At 41.5% G+C, this 18,005-nt stretch overlaps 1 pseudogene; it reads right to left on the minus strand.

The window, feature by feature from the left end:
- Positions 1 to 7,242: 7,242 nt before the first annotated feature.
- LOC109219678 overlaps positions 7,243 to 18,005 on the minus strand; it is a 14,912-nt pseudogene continuing 4,149 nt past the window's right edge.

Genomic DNA, 18,005 nt, shown 5'->3' on the forward strand with positions numbered 1-18,005 from the left:
AGGACTATCTGATGAATTTCTTACTAGAAACTTTTTATCTAAATGGACAACATCTGCCCACTTGTTCCCGTCATAGGAAGATATTGTGCCTCCATAACTTTCGTGTCCACTTGGGACATCCCGTAGTAGGAAGCTCACCTTGTCCTAGTATTGTGGTTGCTTGTGGCATGGTCGTATATTGCAGTTGGGAGCTAATATAACAGAAACATATCCAGCTCATAACAAATGTTTATCTTCTCTTTACACCTCCAACATGTGTTAATTTTCTCAAGTAAAAATCCATGGAAAAAAAAACTCACTATGAACATCTGCAAACCCTCCATGATTATTCCATACTATCTCATTGGGTTCTCATATCACTTCAAGATTCATCAAGGGTTGATAGCCTGCCGCAATTGCTGAAATTGAATGATCTCTTTCCGATAATGGATTATCTACACTTGTGCTAGTCCAATGAGCTGCTTATCAGTCTACGTCTCGCCTTTTGGTTTTGGGTTGGCCAATGAGAAATACACCTACTAACACATTCGTATGTCAAAACCTTTTTCTCAGTCAAGTCTTATAGCATCTCCCCATATGGCTTGTAATAGCTGGTTGTAAAGAAGTGTGTTGTAATGCTTATTATGAAGTTGAGTTTCTAAACACAATTGAATTTTTGAATTCTAGAGCTATAAATAACATGACTTCATATAAAGATCTTCTTTCAAGAAAAAGGTAGCTTCTCGTAATCGCTTTGTATTGCCACCATTCCTAGTGGTTACAATGTAGAGATTACTTCCATAAGGCTCTCTCACTTCCTGTAATTTGTCTTGCATCATGTGTTATTTACCCATAATCTTCTATGATATATCATCTCAATGTCTCGACTAGTTATCCAACTATATGATATGATTTAATTAACCTCACTTGTATGCACTCTACAAGCGCCCCGAGAGTGGGCAAATTTCTCCTTTCCTACAGACTCCTAATGTTTTCAACTTGGTTTATGCTCGTTGGTTCCAAATGGTGCTCATTAGTTTTGCTACCCTACTATCTACTTCATCTGATAACTTTCATTGTAGAATTCATTTATGTTTCATGGCATCAAAGAGGAAGTCTTGTCGTATTAAGGATGAGGACATGTTCCTTTTGTTAGGATAAAGAGATATTGCTCGCACTTCTTATGAGAGTTTTTCCTAAACAATCATGTACCTTATCCACTTGTCCATGTGACTAGATAGCCCAGGTTACTTCTCCTCGATAAATGCATTAAGACGTCTCATTCTTTCGAACTTATCCATGTGGGCACTTTGAGGTCTTGTTTTATACCAACTCGTAATGGTTTTAAGTACTTCCTCGCCATTGTTATCGATTTTCTAGGACTACGAGGGCTTGTCTCATGGGTTTCAGAAGTAATGACTTTCCTTTAAGCCCAGGCTAAGATTGCTTTGATTTCAAACCAAAGTGCATCCCCTTTTTCCAAAGTCTTAAATGGGTCGGATTGGATGGGTTATGTGGCCTTCTTCTGACTCGACTTCTAGAATAATAGACTATATCATTTTCATGTGAGGGTAGTTTTACTACCCTTGGTATCACACCCCCTTGGGTGGATAGGAGTGGCATTTGTCTCTCTTCCTGGAGCATCATGAACGCCTCTAACCAATACATGATTTCTTCCAACATTTAGATATCCGAGCTATGTGGTTTTACTTTAGAAAGGGGTGAGATTAGATGCCTTCAGATTTTTGCACATATCATGAGCATATTGATTTGGAAGGAAAGTTATCGTACCTTTAGTTCTCTCATATAGGGTCAATTGTTAGGGAAGGTTAAGCTGCTTGAATTATGATAATCTCATAAGTGTTTAACTTCATTTTCATCCTCATGGTCTTATAGCATAGATTCCTTGTGTCAGATAATGTCAGGAGTGTAACTCAACTTCATATATTTTGAGTCCCATATCGCATTCAAGGTGCCAGAGTATTCTCATCTTTGATAAATTGATTTTCCCTACACTCTAGGAAACGAGTGGTTCGCGTACTTGAGTATTCCTCCTTAATGGTTCCTATTGCCAATGTACGAGTTACCCCTATGCCTTATTTGTCTAATAATTGATGTCCCGACAATGATTAACCATGTCAGTATCTTTAGTTGTAACCTTCTGTGTCTCTTAGCATATAACCTCATGAAATGCTCTGCTCAGCATTAATGGATTCCTGAATAACTCCAGTCTGAGCTTGAACTCTGTTGTTCCTCATCGTATTAGATCCATTGGGTATTGTAAGTTCAGCCAAGTCAAGGATGAAGCTTCACGGTGTGATCACATATATATTGGGTAGGTAATTTTATGGTCAGTTTATGAAAGCACACCTTAGAGTAATTATTGAAGGTCATCAAGGGTTTAGTGTGAGTGTTCGCCTAGAGATTTAGAATTTTAAGGATGAGCAGGCTATTCTCCATATTTGCCCCTGAAGATGTTATGTGAGTTGATAATAAAGGTAACATAAGTGTATTACACATCAGGTTGCACTAGGAGTGTGATGTTCCCCGTAACTGTTCCTCATGTACTTTGTGTTTCCATATGTTTATGTCTAAGAAGGTAGTGGTAAACGAGGGGTATGAATTGATTTGATTGAACTATATGATCATGGTAATATCTTATATGATGCACTACTGGCAAGAATCATCGTGACTTGACTTCATATGGATTGTTGATTGAAATGAAATTATATTCTTGTTGATGAACACCTTTGTGATTACATTAATGGATGGTAAGGACTATTATGAACTCATGATTGTTTGGTTACTATGAAATGACATTCTTGATGGTATGAGGCCATGTGATGGAATTGTGGGTTGTTGTTGTTACCATGAATTGCAATATCCGGTGGAATGTAATTTGTACAGTGGAAATTATTAAAGGTAAAGTCAATGGATAGTTAGATCACGCGAGGTGTCTATCTGTCATCCTTGTTATGTATGTTTGGGAGTTGATATTATTTCCGAGAACGTGTCATGATAGAGCTTGTAAGTCGAGAAGGTTATCTGGAAGGCTGAAAGTGTTGTGGAAGGAAAATTAGTCCATGTTCTGGTACCCCTATGATAATGTAGAGCTTGTAATACTAAGATTAGTATTGTTATATACATTGTGGTGCTCTGTCTAGTTGTGGATGTGTTTTTAAGATGATTTTGGTGATTCTATGGCAGGTGGATGGGCCTAGCTACAAAGGAGACTCTGCCGAAATTTCTGAAAAATTTAGGAGTTAGTCAAAATTTAGGGTCTTGAGGTAGGTGAGAAAAGAGATTTATTATATTAAGCTTTTAAGTCGGAACCTACTCCTCATTCGAGGACGAATGATCCTAAGGGGGGAGAATGTAAGGCCCCGAAAATTTTCGCTAAGTAATTTAGGATTTCGTGGTGTCACGTAGGCTTATTATAACATTTTTATGTGCTATTAACATGGTGTACATCCATTGGATTTGGTAAATATGTGTATAAGTCTTATGGTAAGTAATTTGGGGTCCAAGGAAAGGCCAAAGTCTAAGAAAAATTGGAAAAGTCCATAATAGGCAAAAATTCCCAACGATCTTGCACTAGTCCCTACTTTGAACAAGCACATCTAAATATGTATAATGTTTTATGTTATGACTAACCTATCAAATGAAAGGTCTTTCAGTCTAGTTCCAAAGCTTCAAACCGTTCGTCATTTGGACATTCCTACGCAAAGTTATGATCAAATTACCAAAGGCTGAAAAATGTTATCCTGTGTCAAATCTGTGACCGCATTCCTGTCGCATTGTTGACTCTGCGGTCGCATTTCTGTCGCAGACTGGGCCAGTGTAGCCCAGTTTTGGGCGTCGATTTTGCGGTGCATTATGCGGTCAGCATTCGCGTTCTGCGGTCCATTCTGCTATAGCAGAATTGACATCGGAGGGTTAATTTTCTAATTTTTATAACCCGACCCCATTTCAATATATAGCCTTTGGGGCTTCATTTGGGGTCATTTTCTACTTATTTTAGAGAGAGGTAAGAGCATTTTAGAGAGAGAAGGAGGAACCCAACATTTAAATCATCCAAACCTTGCATCAATCTTCAAGAATCAAAGAACCCCAATCACAAGTTCTTCATCTAAGAGGTAAGATTCTATACCCTAGGTTTTAATTTCGAGTTTGGAGTATAAGATGGGGTATTGAGGTATGATTATTGGGTGTAATGCTATTATGTATACATGCATGTACAACTTAGGTTTATGGGAAGATCGTTTAACATAAATAAGTAAAGACTGGGTTAGGGAATGAAGAAAATCTTGAAAAGGGGATTTGAAATCAAGATACTCAACTAGTATTTGATAAAATGCTCAAATGAGCTAGAATTATGAATATCTTCCAAATTTGTGTTCAATTTTTCTATGTCCCAAAATAGATTGAAGTTGCTAGAATTTCCGGAATATCGTAGTAATTAAAGGAAAGCTCAAGAAAGGTATGTATGGCTAACTTTAACTCTTGTAGAATCCCCCTTGTTGTGACGAGCATACGGTATGTGTACCTTGTATGAGAATATGTGAATTGATTGCCTTAGTTGATTTCCATACCACCAAGTTATATGTGATTGTGAGAAGTGATTTGATGTGCCTATCTTGTTATGTGCAAAGTTTGTAAAAGCTTGAGGATGTCGACATGGAAGTATGTGTTTACTTATGTGAACTATTTGTGAATTCTTGTGATTTATGTGCCTTGAACGTTGTTGGTTAAGTCTTACGATATGATGGTGCAAGTAAATGGAAACAAACCAAATGTGGGTGTGTGATTGTGAAAGTGTTATGTGGTAAGAACTGAGAAACAAATGATGGAAGGAAATCGTAAATGATGCACTTGGAACAACTGTGGTAATAACATATTTGGCTTGTTGTGGGTAATTATTGTGGTGACTTAAATTGCATATGAGTTGTTGAATATGATGAAGTGGTATTGATGGCTACGGAAATTCTTGTGAATTGTTGTGGTTGTTCTTTGAGAATTGTTGTTGTTACTCTTGTGAATTGTTGTTGTTGTGTGTTGTTTGTGAATTGTGATTGTTCGGTGGGATCGGGTTGCGCGCCGCAACACGAAGTAATAAGGTGTGGGTTGTGGTGATAAGGGTGGACGAGGTAATAAGGGTGGCCGAGGTAATAAGGGTGGAAAGTGATCGAAATCACTATTGAAATGAAAGTATGAGAAATTTGTGAAATCATTGATGTGATAATGTTGAAGGGGAAAAGGAGAGATTGTAAAACTTGTTTGGCTTTGATTGTTTCTTTCACGTGCATTTGATCGTTGATTCGATTGATTTCTGTTACTTGTGTGTGTTATTTGATTTTACTTGGGGTGAAGTTTGTTTATACATTCCAGTACAATTCAAATGTACTGACGTCCCTTTTGCCGGGGGCGCTACATTCGTGTTATGATTGTAGGTGGTTCTATAGAAGGTACTCCAGTCCACCGACAGTAGCACCTCCTCCACTTTCCATCAGCTGTATTGGTGAGCCCCTTTCCTCTCGGGGCCCTACGTGGCTCATGCCGCCTTTCCTCCGGAGTTTATATTGGTATTTGTGTAAGGTATAGCCGGAGCCTTGTTGCCGGCATTTCCATATTATTCTTCAATTGTATTTAGAGGCTCCGTAGACAGGTTGTGGGTAGTGTCGGGCATGGGGATTTAAAAATTGAAATATTGATGTTTGGCAATGATGTATAAAACTTCTAATACCTTTAATATTGCGAATGAAGTTGCTAATGAAAATAAAATGGAAATTGTTAATGATATGTTTATAGAATTTGATTAATGGAGTCCATCTCCTATTTATTCATGAGTTAGTTTGGGTAGAATGAGATCTAATAGGCTTGCTCAGTCGGGTTTACTCGGTTGAGCGCCAGTTGCGCTCCTCGGATTTTGGGGCGTGACATATGTCCTTTGAAAACGCAAAATTAAAATAGAGTAAGACAGAATTCAACCCCTCTTCTTATGTCTATGTTTGGGTGTATCCTAAAATAACAAAAGTCATTTGCCAAAATATTTTACACTTATAAAAAGCGAAATACATAAAGCGCCCCTCCAAGTTGTCCACAACGGTCAGTTGAACACCTTAACTTGCCATATGACCAGTCAGACACCTCTACTTGGTAGAAGTATATTCTCTTAAACCCCTTCCGCTGACATGGCAAATTTTGTGTGTTACACCTATATCTAAGCGCGTGAAGATCTTGAAAATTAGGTTTATCTTCTTTTTTTCATAATTCAATGTGGACCCCACCACCTCCTCCAATTTCCTCCATCTTCTGCGTTGCCCCAATTATCTTCTCCATTAGAGAAGGAAGCAACATCACCGGAAACTCTTTGGCCGGAAAAGTGAGTACTTAACGGAAAATTTTCTGCAATCTTTCTTCTTTCATATTGTACCCAATTATCTTCTCCATCTTCACCCATCTTCATCCTCCATGGCAGGAAAAACACAAAAATTTCCATCACCACCACAATCACCATCCGCCATTAAACAAATCCAAAAACAATTGGACTAACCTGAAAAGCTTGTAATGAATGCGGTAGCTCCAAATTTACACATCCACAACTGACAATCGGAAGGTTAAATATCAGAAGCAATAGATACAGTAACACAATATGTGAGAGTGACTCAAACACTTAAAATGGTGTCTGGTACAAGCACAGCCACCATGTTCGATTGCTTCTATTTCCCTTATCGACCCTAAATCCGAAAAACTGAAAAGAACCCATCTAACACCTTCGTCTGGTTTTGTTTATTCTGCTCCTTTTGGCATTCCTCGATGTGTTTAGGCATGGAGTAGAGGTTTCCGGTGGCAATGTATAAAGAGGAAGCTGCAACTTCCATGGTGTCCGGCATCCATGGTGTTGGTCTAGGGTTTAGGGTGGTTTAAGGTCTGATTTGGGAAAGTGGGGTCTTTTTCTTATTTTTTTAATTAAAAATAACAACTATTTCTTAATATAGAGTATAATTTATTTAAGAAATACATGTGTCATTCAATAATTTGTCAGATTGACATGTCATCCGCGAGTGTAACTCACACATGAGGCTTGTTGAATTCGAGTGTTCACGAGACCTGTGTTAAATAAAAGTGTCTGACTGGTCATATGGCAAGTTAAGGTGTTCAACTGACCGTTGTGGACAACTTGGAGGGGTTGTTTATGTATTTCGCCCTTATAAAATGTTAAAATTCCAAATGGAGAAAAGAAAAATTATGAGCTATTTCCAGTCATACTGTAGATGTTGTTACAAGGCTAGTCACAACAGCTAGAAAAATCATGACTACTGCGATGATCTTGTCTTTTCTTGTTGATAACCATGGACATCTCTGCAAAAAAAAAAAACGAAATTAAGATGTTCACCATAGAAAAAGAATAAAGAAAATCATTCAGGTTTCTTAAAGAGTTAAGGTTGAGGAAAATAAAAGAAAATACCTTAGAGCAATTGCACCTGGGAATACGAAGGCAAGGCAAACATTTGAAGTTGATCCCAAGAACTGGAAAATGTACCAAATTTGATGGTATAGCAATTGCAGCTATATATGAGAAGGCTAACAAGATGAAGGTAAGACACACGAATCGTTTGTTGTCAGTTGCCAAATATGGTTGCTTAGGGAAGATGAGTTCGTCGATATTGGCCCGTAGAGAGAAGTTTAAAAGAGGAAATACCAGCATCAGGTGAAGCGCATAGCTCAAACGAACCACATCATTTTGAATGGGACTAATTGCTGAAGTGCTGGACGACTTATCAAAATTTACATGTATGGCATTATTGAATCTCCAAACAAAAGGTATCTAAAAATGCCAATCGAAAAATAGATGGCTGCACAAAATGCTAGTGAAATTTCGACAGCAGTGGTCATAGTTGTAGGTTTCCCCAGCTCAATTCCAATAGGATGAACTGCATTAGAGAAGTTAACTCAAAATCGTGACTACACAAATATCATTTTTTTCCACTAACAAAACTGGAATTGAAATATAGGGCCCTTACCGTTGAATTGAAATATAGGGACGGCAGTGAAAAGATTAAAGAAGGAAGTAGTATTTTTTCAACTCCGGTAGCATTCTTGGCCTTACTGTTTCTCCCTTTATAATTGCAAGTATTGCCATTACAGAACATACACCAACAAATACAATTGCAAGGATAACTGCAATTGCTGAGCTAAACCACAAGGATTCTGCAATCACGCACCATAAAAACACAAAATATTAGACAATACCTTAGATTGTTTCAATACAAATAAGCCCAAGCAATTAAGGAACAGCATGTACTGACCTACAAGCCGATATAGGACTAGAGGAAGCATAACGAACAAGACAATGAACAGGATTGATAAATTACGCGAATTCCACCAGTGAATCCCAAACCATTCTTGAAGAATGCCAAGATGTTCTTATTGTCCAGAAAGAACATCTCCTGATCCATTAAGAAATTTGTTTACCCTTAAAATGAGTAACAATTAAATTTGTACGCGGTTAAAGAATACCCGATTTAATTTAACACGAACGATCTATGAACAGAAAATAATTAAAGTAAAGAGAAGCAAAACAATCAAACCAAACGTGATGAACAATTAAGCCTGGCTTTTAGATGAATACTGAAAATTGACCTCGGTCGAGCCCTCGAGACGGGCTTGGTGGCAACCAAATAAATAAGTAGCTGAAGAACAATATGAACAGTAGCTAGAGAACAAAAATGAACTTTTATTACTATGATATGCATGCCAACAATGTTTTAAAATGAAAAGGTTTTTCCCGTTATATAGTAGGGGAGTTTCAGCCCTAGTACAAGTCTAAATAAGGTAAAAATCTTTTCCTTTCAGTAAATGTTGATTTGCAATTGATATCGGGCGGGATTCGCGCCGTAGCATCCGGTTGATGGCGGATACTACGCTTCCCTGCTTATCGTGCCTATACATTTTTTCCTTAGTCTCGGCTCTTTACTCTGCTCGGACCTGATGGTCAGCCGTGTCCGATCCCGGGTGCATCATTCACCTTCCCCCGTCTCTGAGACGTTGAACCCCTCGTCTTTACTCGAGGTCATGACAGATCATGATTCCCTCTCATTTCTTTACTGGGAAACCGGGAGTAACTTTTATCCCCGATTTACCCGAACACGGATAGTTCCCTCACTTTTTAGAGAGCAGATTTATCGAAATGACGAGAAGTGATTAACTGACACTTGTTCCTTCCTCCATATGCTACAATCGGGTCGACGGGACAGTGAAACACCCCATCAGTCGTGTCGTTCTGACTTCGAACACGTGTTAGCTGCCGGTTGACCGTCCTCGAATGCGAAACGTCACACATTAATTACCTCCCTCCTATAAAAGCTCCGGTTCTTTTTTCACCTTTTTACTTTCCGATTTCAAATCTTCTTTAGTTACCCCCGAAATTTTTTACTTGTTCATAACTTCTTCAAATCTTCATACATTGTTCTTCACATCTTCATTTCTTCATCTCCAATCTTCAAATCTTCATAATTCATCTTTGAATCTTTAAGTTTGACCTTCAAATCTTCATACTTATCTTCAAACCTTCATATCCGCCTTTAAATCTTCATACTCCGAGATATCGATGGTGAAAACTTCAAAATCTGTGCCCCAACATATCGCCCCTTCAACTTCTAACCCGGCCGTGGAGGCCGAAGTGGTCCTATCGGAAGCAGCCCCAGAACCTCCTCTAAAGACTTTTATCCCCAGAGGATGCTTTATAGACAAAGACTTTAAGGTCGAAAAAGCCTCCAACCAAGGGGATCGAGGCGAGGAGGTGTGGAGGTACACTCCATCACCGAGGACACGCTCCCGATGAATCGGGCGGACTGCAAGTGGAAGGGAAAGGAAGTGGTCGTCCCTGGCCCTGACGAGGACATCACCACGCATGTAGAGGGGTACTAAAGTGTTTATACGTAGCCCTTCACGCTTGGTCCGATAGAAACGATAGTCCTCAACTTCTGTAAAAGGTACGAGGTCTGCCTCGTGCAGATTCACCCATCTTTTTGGAGGATCGTGATCCTCCTCCGTCACTTTGTTCATAACACGAAGGAGCCCTAGTTTACCATTGACCATCTACTTCGCCTCTACAGTCCCTGAATCTTCCGAGGGGGATTGATAAAGCATGTTTTGCGAGCAAAGAAAGCTCTATTCTCAAGCATCGATGAAGACAATGATCGAGACTGACAGGGGAGATTCGTTCGGGTGAAGACCGAGGATCTCATTCTTCCCCAGTTCCTGTCGTTCCCTGAGAAATGGAACCTAACACGTAAGTTCCCCTCCTCTTGAGTAGGTAAAATTACTTTTTTTGGTTTTATTTTTCTTTCTTATGGCCCGGTTCTCCCGTTGTGCAGTGGTCACCCGAGTCCCCCATTTCAAGGAGTCGGTTGAGGGGATCTGCAAGCAATTGACATACTCCAAGTGCGAGTAGTTCTAACTCTCAAACGCAAGTGGGAAGCCCGTTCCCATGGTGAGTATCCTTCTTCCGCCGATTGAATTTCCCTATTGTTCTATTGTTATTTCGACTAAGTCCCTTCTTTTGTCTACAAGTTTTCCCAAGACCACCGAACTTTGGGCAGTGGACGAGGGCGAGGCCCCGTCCCTATCGGCAAAACCCTCCGCTTCGGGACAGTCTGTCGCCGAGGCCCCTATGAAGAAGGAGGAGAAGAAGAGAAGAAATAGGGGGTCTTGTGGACACCGAGGCCAAGAAAAAGAGGGTCACGGTCTGGGTCCAAAAGAGCAACAAAAAGAGTACTCGGGCCAGGGTACCAGACCCTGACTCCCTTTACCGGCTTAGGGACTACTCTGAAGATGATTACTTGGAGTTCGTGGCCCAAGAGCCGACCATCGTTGCAGCAAAGCGGGCAGCATCGGAGGGAAGCGATAGGGAGGCCGAACCCTCTTCAACTCGGGAGCCCGAGGGAAAGCTTGTGGCTACGGCCTCTCGAGAAGCTACTCCGACTCCAACTCGAGAGAAGCCACCGACATCATTAACATTCCGAAGTCATTGTATCATATGGAATCTTTATTTGACAAGGCCCAGGACATCAAAGAAAAGCAGACTAAAGCATCACGTGTTGTAGATGAGGCCCTCAACCTGTTCTTCGAAGGCATGGACGTCGGTACGCTGGAGGACTAATCTGGATTTGGCTACCTGGATATCTCGAAGAATGACGTGCTGCTGGAGTCAGGTGGGCCGAACTCTAGCCCCAAATTGGTGAAGTAATTCTCTACGTGAGCATAGATCCTAACCTCAAGAGAACGGTCATGTTTATGATCCCGGTGAATACAAGGGTGCTGTCCGGGTCGATTGGCGTAGCCAGCTATCTTTGTTGCTTAGTGACCGAAGAGGACCAAGCAAAGATGAACGAAGTGGATGTATCGGGCCTTTTTAATGAGGCTCAACAGGTGCTGAACAGGATATGTTTTCCTTTCCTTATATCCTTTAAAGGGTTTATTTAGCCTAAGCATATTTTAATGATTTCATCAATTTTGTTCCTTAGGCCTTGGTGGTTCATCATGAGAGCTTCCGCCGATCTCGGATGGAGGTGCGTCATCTCGAGTTTGAGCTCAAGGAGCAGGTCCGACAGAGAAAAATGTACAAAGCTCTTAATGAGCAAAAAGATGAGGCCCTTGAGGACATCCCCATCCTCCAAGCCGAGCTGGAAAGGGCTGAAAAGGAGGCCCCATCGGTGAAATGGGAGCATGTCATTCTAGCGAAAAGGTAAGGGTGTTTGAGATTAATAATGAGAGTTTAAGCGCAATTGCTAATGCCACAACCTCGTAGGTCCATGAGAAGATCGACCTAATCGACCAGCTCAGGGCTGAAATGAATGAGGTCAAGGCCTCGGCCAAGGGGTTGAGGAGAAGATAGATCTCCTGACCTCGGAAAAAGAGGCCATCAAAGAGTATTTAACATCGGCCAAGGACCAGCTCCAGGTGATGAAGGATAAAGCCGATAAATGTTCTCGGCTGAATGATGAGCTCCGAGCACATGCAGACTCGGCCGTCATGAAATGGGATGCCCTCGACCGGGAGTACATCGCACTGAAGTCCAAGTTGGAGGAAGCTTCGAACGAGTCCTCAGAGGTTCGAGATATGCCGACCCGATACAAGAACAATGTGGAAGTGGCCGAGGGACGTATAATAACAAAGGTCAAGTATGTAAAGTGGCTATCCCAGGGGAGACCCTCGAGGAGATTCATGCCCGAGGGTTCGATTATTGGCCGAGGTCAAAGAGGCGAAGAGGCTGAAGCTAAAGATATATACGAGCCTCAGTGTTAATGATCGCTTCCAACTCTGCACTACTAATAAGTAGCAAGAGAGGGTCGCAATAGCTTTTACCCGATTTTGGGTCGGGATCGATATCCACAGAGAGCTAGGATTGGAATCGAGTATCTATCTAGTTTAGGATTGCGTGTGTGTTCTTGATTACACTTCTATTCATTTTTGGGGTTTTCCTTATAATTCTACTTTTAACAAACTACAAATGGAAATTGCAACTAAATTATGCTAAGAGTTATATGCTACGGGTTGTTCAAATAGTCTAAAGGGCACTAGGGTAGTGACTACCGCCTAGGTGGTCAATTGACGGGTACTTGAATTTAAGGCACGTTTGACTTGTTTGGGGAGTATATTATAACCGTTGCACGAATTTACCCACTCTACACCTCTCGATGGTTCGAGTGATTTTGCCTGAATTGTCTTACTCAAGTCCAATTGGGTATGCAATTTTGCACAAGCAACTTAGGGTTCAATTCGGGTATTACTCTCTCGAGGTTTAACCCTTTAATTGGGGCTATCAATCTCTTGAGTACGCCCCAATTCATTGTTGGACCAAATTTCGGAGACTTAGGCTCTCTTTCTCAAGAAGATCTCAAATCAACTCAACACAAACTAGTGTTTGCAACCACTAATTAAGAAATTAACCATGAAATTGGCCCAAATAACAAATACCCACAGTCAATTTAGCCTTAAATTGCAAGACTCATCAATTACCCACACTAGGGTTGAGCCACAACCCTAGCTATGGGGTCTAGCTACTCATATTTAGAGAAGAAAAGCAAGAAATAGAAGAAGATAAACACATATTGATTAATTGCTAAACTAACTACAAAGATTCAATGATGAAAAGTAAGTAAAAATGCCCAAAATGGCTAAGAAAAATCGTCACACGAGCACAGCTAAAGTTTTACAATATCTGATAACCTAAAAATGGAAAAAGAATCTATTTATACTAAGCTGAAAAATCTGGACAAAAATGCCCCTGCGGGGTTAGTGCGGACCGCACAAAATGGACCGCGGTTCGCTCTAGGCTTTGGCCTTCAAATTGATCTCTCTGAACTTGGGCTCTGCGGACCGCACAGAACAGACCGCGGCCGCGGAGGCTTCTAGCGCGGTCCGCACAAAGTTGACCGCGGACCGCGATGGCTCTAAACTCTGAAAAGTGATCTCTCTGAATCTTCATACCGCGGACCGCAGAGAATGGACTGCGGCCGCGGTGCCTTCAGTGCGGACCGCACAAAATGGTGTGCGGCCGCACTGCCTTGAAGCCTGGAAATCAGCTCTCTGAATCTCCCAGTGCGGACCGCACAAAGTGGTTTGCGGCCGCACTGGGCCTGTCTGTATGAGATTGCCTTGTTTTTGGTACTTGTGCAAGTTTCACTCCTTTTGAGCCGATCTTTGATATTTTGTCACTTTGTTGATCAAACCTGCAATCAAGCACAACTTGTGAGCCTTTTAGGACTATTTTGTATGAATATTTGATCAAAGCATAAGCAAGAAGGAGTATAAAATGCCTCAAAATCCCTAGTTATCAGTTAAGGCAGTGAATCGGGCTCCGGTGAAGACTAGGCGGGAAATGCCTTAGTTTATTTTTTGTTTTCCTTTGTACATTCTTTTATTTATTTTGGGGTCGATTTACAGTGCCTCTATAAGTACCTTTTTATATATAAAAATTTTCCTTCGTCTATACTGTGTCCTTTGCTTTTCAATGTTCTCTTTATGTTCGGGGCTTATGACTTGCGTTTAAAATATGCCATCGATGCCTTACCACATAACTTAGAGTGTTCGTTCCCCCAAAGTCCGGATGAGGCCTAGGATAAATAACAATTTCGAGTTGATTTTGACTTCGGCGAGAGTAACAAAAAATGAAGTCTTTATGAGAGTATTTGAATGTTTTGATCGGACACGATTTTTCTCTGCCAAAGGTGGCTCTTTTCGTGGTCGGGTCTAAAGCAATATTTATTAGATTAAAAGACATGTAAGGACCATAATTTTAATGTACGGACTTGGACGTCTCCAAGTCATTTTAAGTTGTCGTAGCCTTTCATGTTTGGGCCCTGCCTAGTAGGCTCGGTGCCTACGGGAATTGGTAACCCGAATCATCCGATCTTATTTTCGGGTAGCAATCCCTGGTTTGGGGAGGTCCGTAGGCTTAAGGGTTTCGAACCCGCTACTTATTCAGAGTAACTTAACGATAATATCGTTGGTGCAAATATGAACTGATGAAATATAGAAGGCAAAACTTCTTTTATTACTTTAAATGTAGAGTGCATAATCGAAGGTACAAAAAGCTTTCTGCCATGGCTTCTAATATTCAAGACTTGGCTTCTAATCGAAGGTACAATAAATTATAATATTCAAGCCTTGGCTTTCAGTAAGAAAATGCCTTCTAAGTTTCTGAACTCAGGACTCTAAGTTTCGGAACCCAGGAGCTTGACTTAGGGTGTGATGGCCCACTGAACTTGAGAGGAATCATGTACTATCAGTCCGATATGGGTGATCCGCAGTCCCGGCCTTAGGCCGGTCTTCAAAAGTAGGGTAGCACGCTTTACTGTTGCCTTGTTAAAAACCTGTCGTAACCCACTACGGGAAAAAATCGGTCCAATGAAAAAAGAGTGCAACACGTCCTTTCAGACCTAATCCTCATATGTGACCTTGGTTGCAACATGTTCGTACCTTAGCAGTAGTACCAATTTAAGTGTGCCACATTTGAGTTGTTGGGTAGTTGTACACCATTCCCTGATTCGAGCTTATATGATCCTTTACCGGTTATACCGACCATTCTGTATGGCCCTTCCCAGTTCTGGCCTAGTTTCCCGTTGTTCGGGTTCTTGGTATACAGTGTAACTTTCCCTAATACTAAGTCCCCGACTTGGAAATTTGAAGATTCTCCCTTTGGTTGTAGTATCTCCCCATTCATTGCCTTTGGGCCGCTAACAAAACTAGGATGGATTCTCGCCTTTTATCCGACACATCTAAGATCGTGGCCATGGCCTCGTCATTCGATGTCTCGCTAGCATATTGTAACCTTAGGCTAGGTTCTCCTACTTCGACTGGGATCAGAGCTTCCGCCGTAGACTAAAGAGAATAGTGTCGCGCCGGTGCTTAACTTCGAAGTCGTTCGGTGTGCCCACAAGACCTCGGGCAAAATTTCTTTCCACTTTGCTTTCGAGTCAGTCAGTCTCTTCTTAAGTTTTTGGAGTATAGATTTGTTTGTTGATTACTCTTGAGTGTTCCCACTAGGGTGGTAGGGTGTCGACAAGATCTTTTTAATTTTGTGGTCTTCAAGAAACTTACTAACCTTGCCGCCGATAAACCGTCTCCCGTTGTCGCAAGTGATCACAAATGGTATCTCGAACTGGCATATTATATGATCCCAAATTAAGTCAATGACCTCTTTTTCTCGAACCTTCTCGAACGCCTGTGCTTCGACCCACAGAAATAATTGGTCATGAGCAATATTTATTGGGCTTTCCCGGGTGCCCATGGAAAGTGACCGACGATATCCATCCAATATTTCATAAATGACCAAGGGATAGGACTGAGTGAAGCATTTTCGCGGGTTGATAAATCATCGGGGCGTGCCTCTGGCATTCTTTACACTTTCGAATGAAGTATTTCACATCCTTTTCCATCTCGTTCCAGTAATAACCGGATTTGATCAATTTCCAAACCAAGGATTCCGCTCCCGAATAGTTTCCACAAGTACCCTCGTGTACTTCCCTCATTACGTAGTCTGTTTCCCCCGGACCCAAGCACCTAGCTAGCGGCCCGAAAACGATCTTCGGTATAACTTTCCATTGACCAATAAAAACCTGGAAGCTTTGGTACACAGGGCCCTTGATTCCTTGGGATCCGACGACAGTTTCCCTTTTTGAAGGTAGCCTAAGTATTTGTTTCTCCAGTCCCAAGTCAAGCTTGTTGAGTTCACCTCGGCGTGACCTTCTTCTATCACTGAGTTCATCAATTGCACCACTAATCCGGAGTCGAACTCGTCGGAGTCAACTGACGAACCTGGATTTACCAACGCATCAGCCTCTTATTTGATCTCGAGGTACATGCTGTAGAGTCCATTCCTTGTATTGGTGTAGGACCATTTGCAACTTATCCAAGTATCTCCGCATCCGTTCCTCCTTTACTTAAATGTCTCGTTGACTTGGTTAACGACGAGGAGGGAGTCACATTTGGCCTCGATCACCTCATCCCCTAGGCTCTTAGCCAGTTCTAGACCTGCAGTCATAGTCTCATATTCAGCTTTATTGTTAGTCAATTTCACAGTTCTGATAGACTGCCTTATTACGTTACCCGTAGGTGGTTTTAATATGATTCCCAGCCCGGACCCTTTTATGTTGGAAGCACCGTTCGTGAATAGGGTCCAAACCCCTGAGCTAGTCCCTGAGGCAAGCAGTAATTCCTTCTTAACGTCGGGGATCAAGGCCGGCGTAAAGTCGGCCACGAAGTCTGCCAAAATCTGAGATTTTATAGTAGCCCGGGGTTTGTACTCGATATCACACCTGCTGATCTCTACGGCCCATTTGGCCAGGCGGCCCGAGATCTCGAGTTTTTACATAACATTCCTTAGTGGTTACGAGTTAATGACACATGTGGGGTGACACTGAAAGTACGGTTTTAATTTCCTAGATGCGCTTAACAAGGCGAGTACTAATTTTTTAGATGTGGATACCTTGTTTTGGCATCGCCTAGGGTTCTACTAACATAATAAACAGGAAACTATGTACCTTCTTCTTCCTGGACTAGGACACCACTTACCGCTACCTCGAAAACTGCAAGTAGAGGTATAGCTGCACGTTCGACTTCGGAGTGTGCAGCAAGGAAGGGCTCGATAGGTACAGTTTGAGTTCTTCTTAAGCCTGCTAGCATTACAGGTTCCAAAAGAAGTTCTTCTTCTTCTTCTTTAGTAATGAGAAGAATCAGTGACTCTTGTCGGACGACCTCGAAATAAACCAGCACAACATGGCTATCTACTCGGTCAATCATTGTATTGCCTTGATGTTGTCAACTACGGTGATATCTTCTATGCTTTTATCTTTTCCGGGTTGATATCTATTCCCCAGTTGGATACCACGAACCTAAGGAACTTTCCCGAGCTGACCCTAAAAAGCACACTTCTCCGGATTCAGCTTCATGTTGTATTTTCTCAATATATCGAAGGTTTCTTGCAAATGCTTCAAACGGTCCTCTGCTTGCAGACACTTAACTACTATATCGTCAATATAAACTTCTGTCGATTTCCCTATTTATTCTTCGAACATCTGGTTAACTAGGCGTTGATACGTGGCACCGACATTTTTTTAACCTGAACGGCATTACATTATAACAGTAGGTGCCAAATTTAGTTATGAAAGAAGTCTTTTCTTGGTCACCCGTGTCCATCTAAATTTGATTGTACCTTAAATACGTGTCGAGAAAACTTAGTATCTCGTGTCTGGCCATCGCATCGATCATTCGGTCGATGTTAGGGAAAGGAAATGAATCCTTTGGACATGCCTTGTTTATGTTCTTATAATGTCATGCCCCAAACCTGAGGAGGCGTTGCCGGCACACCCGGTACCATATTTGGCCCGAGCATACCACTTTTTTATTGTGAACTCTGGAGGGGTAACCCTCAAATTAGGCCGATGAGGCAATACTCTGAATCATCTTAAAATATTAACTCTCTCATCTGAAGGGTAAACATACCCAAAAGCTCATAATAT

This window comes from Nicotiana attenuata, unplaced genomic scaffold, assembly GCF_001879085.1.
Source record: "Nicotiana attenuata strain UT unplaced genomic scaffold, NIATTr2, whole genome shotgun sequence".
Lineage (NCBI taxonomy): Eukaryota > Viridiplantae > Streptophyta > Magnoliopsida > Solanales > Solanaceae > Nicotiana > Nicotiana attenuata.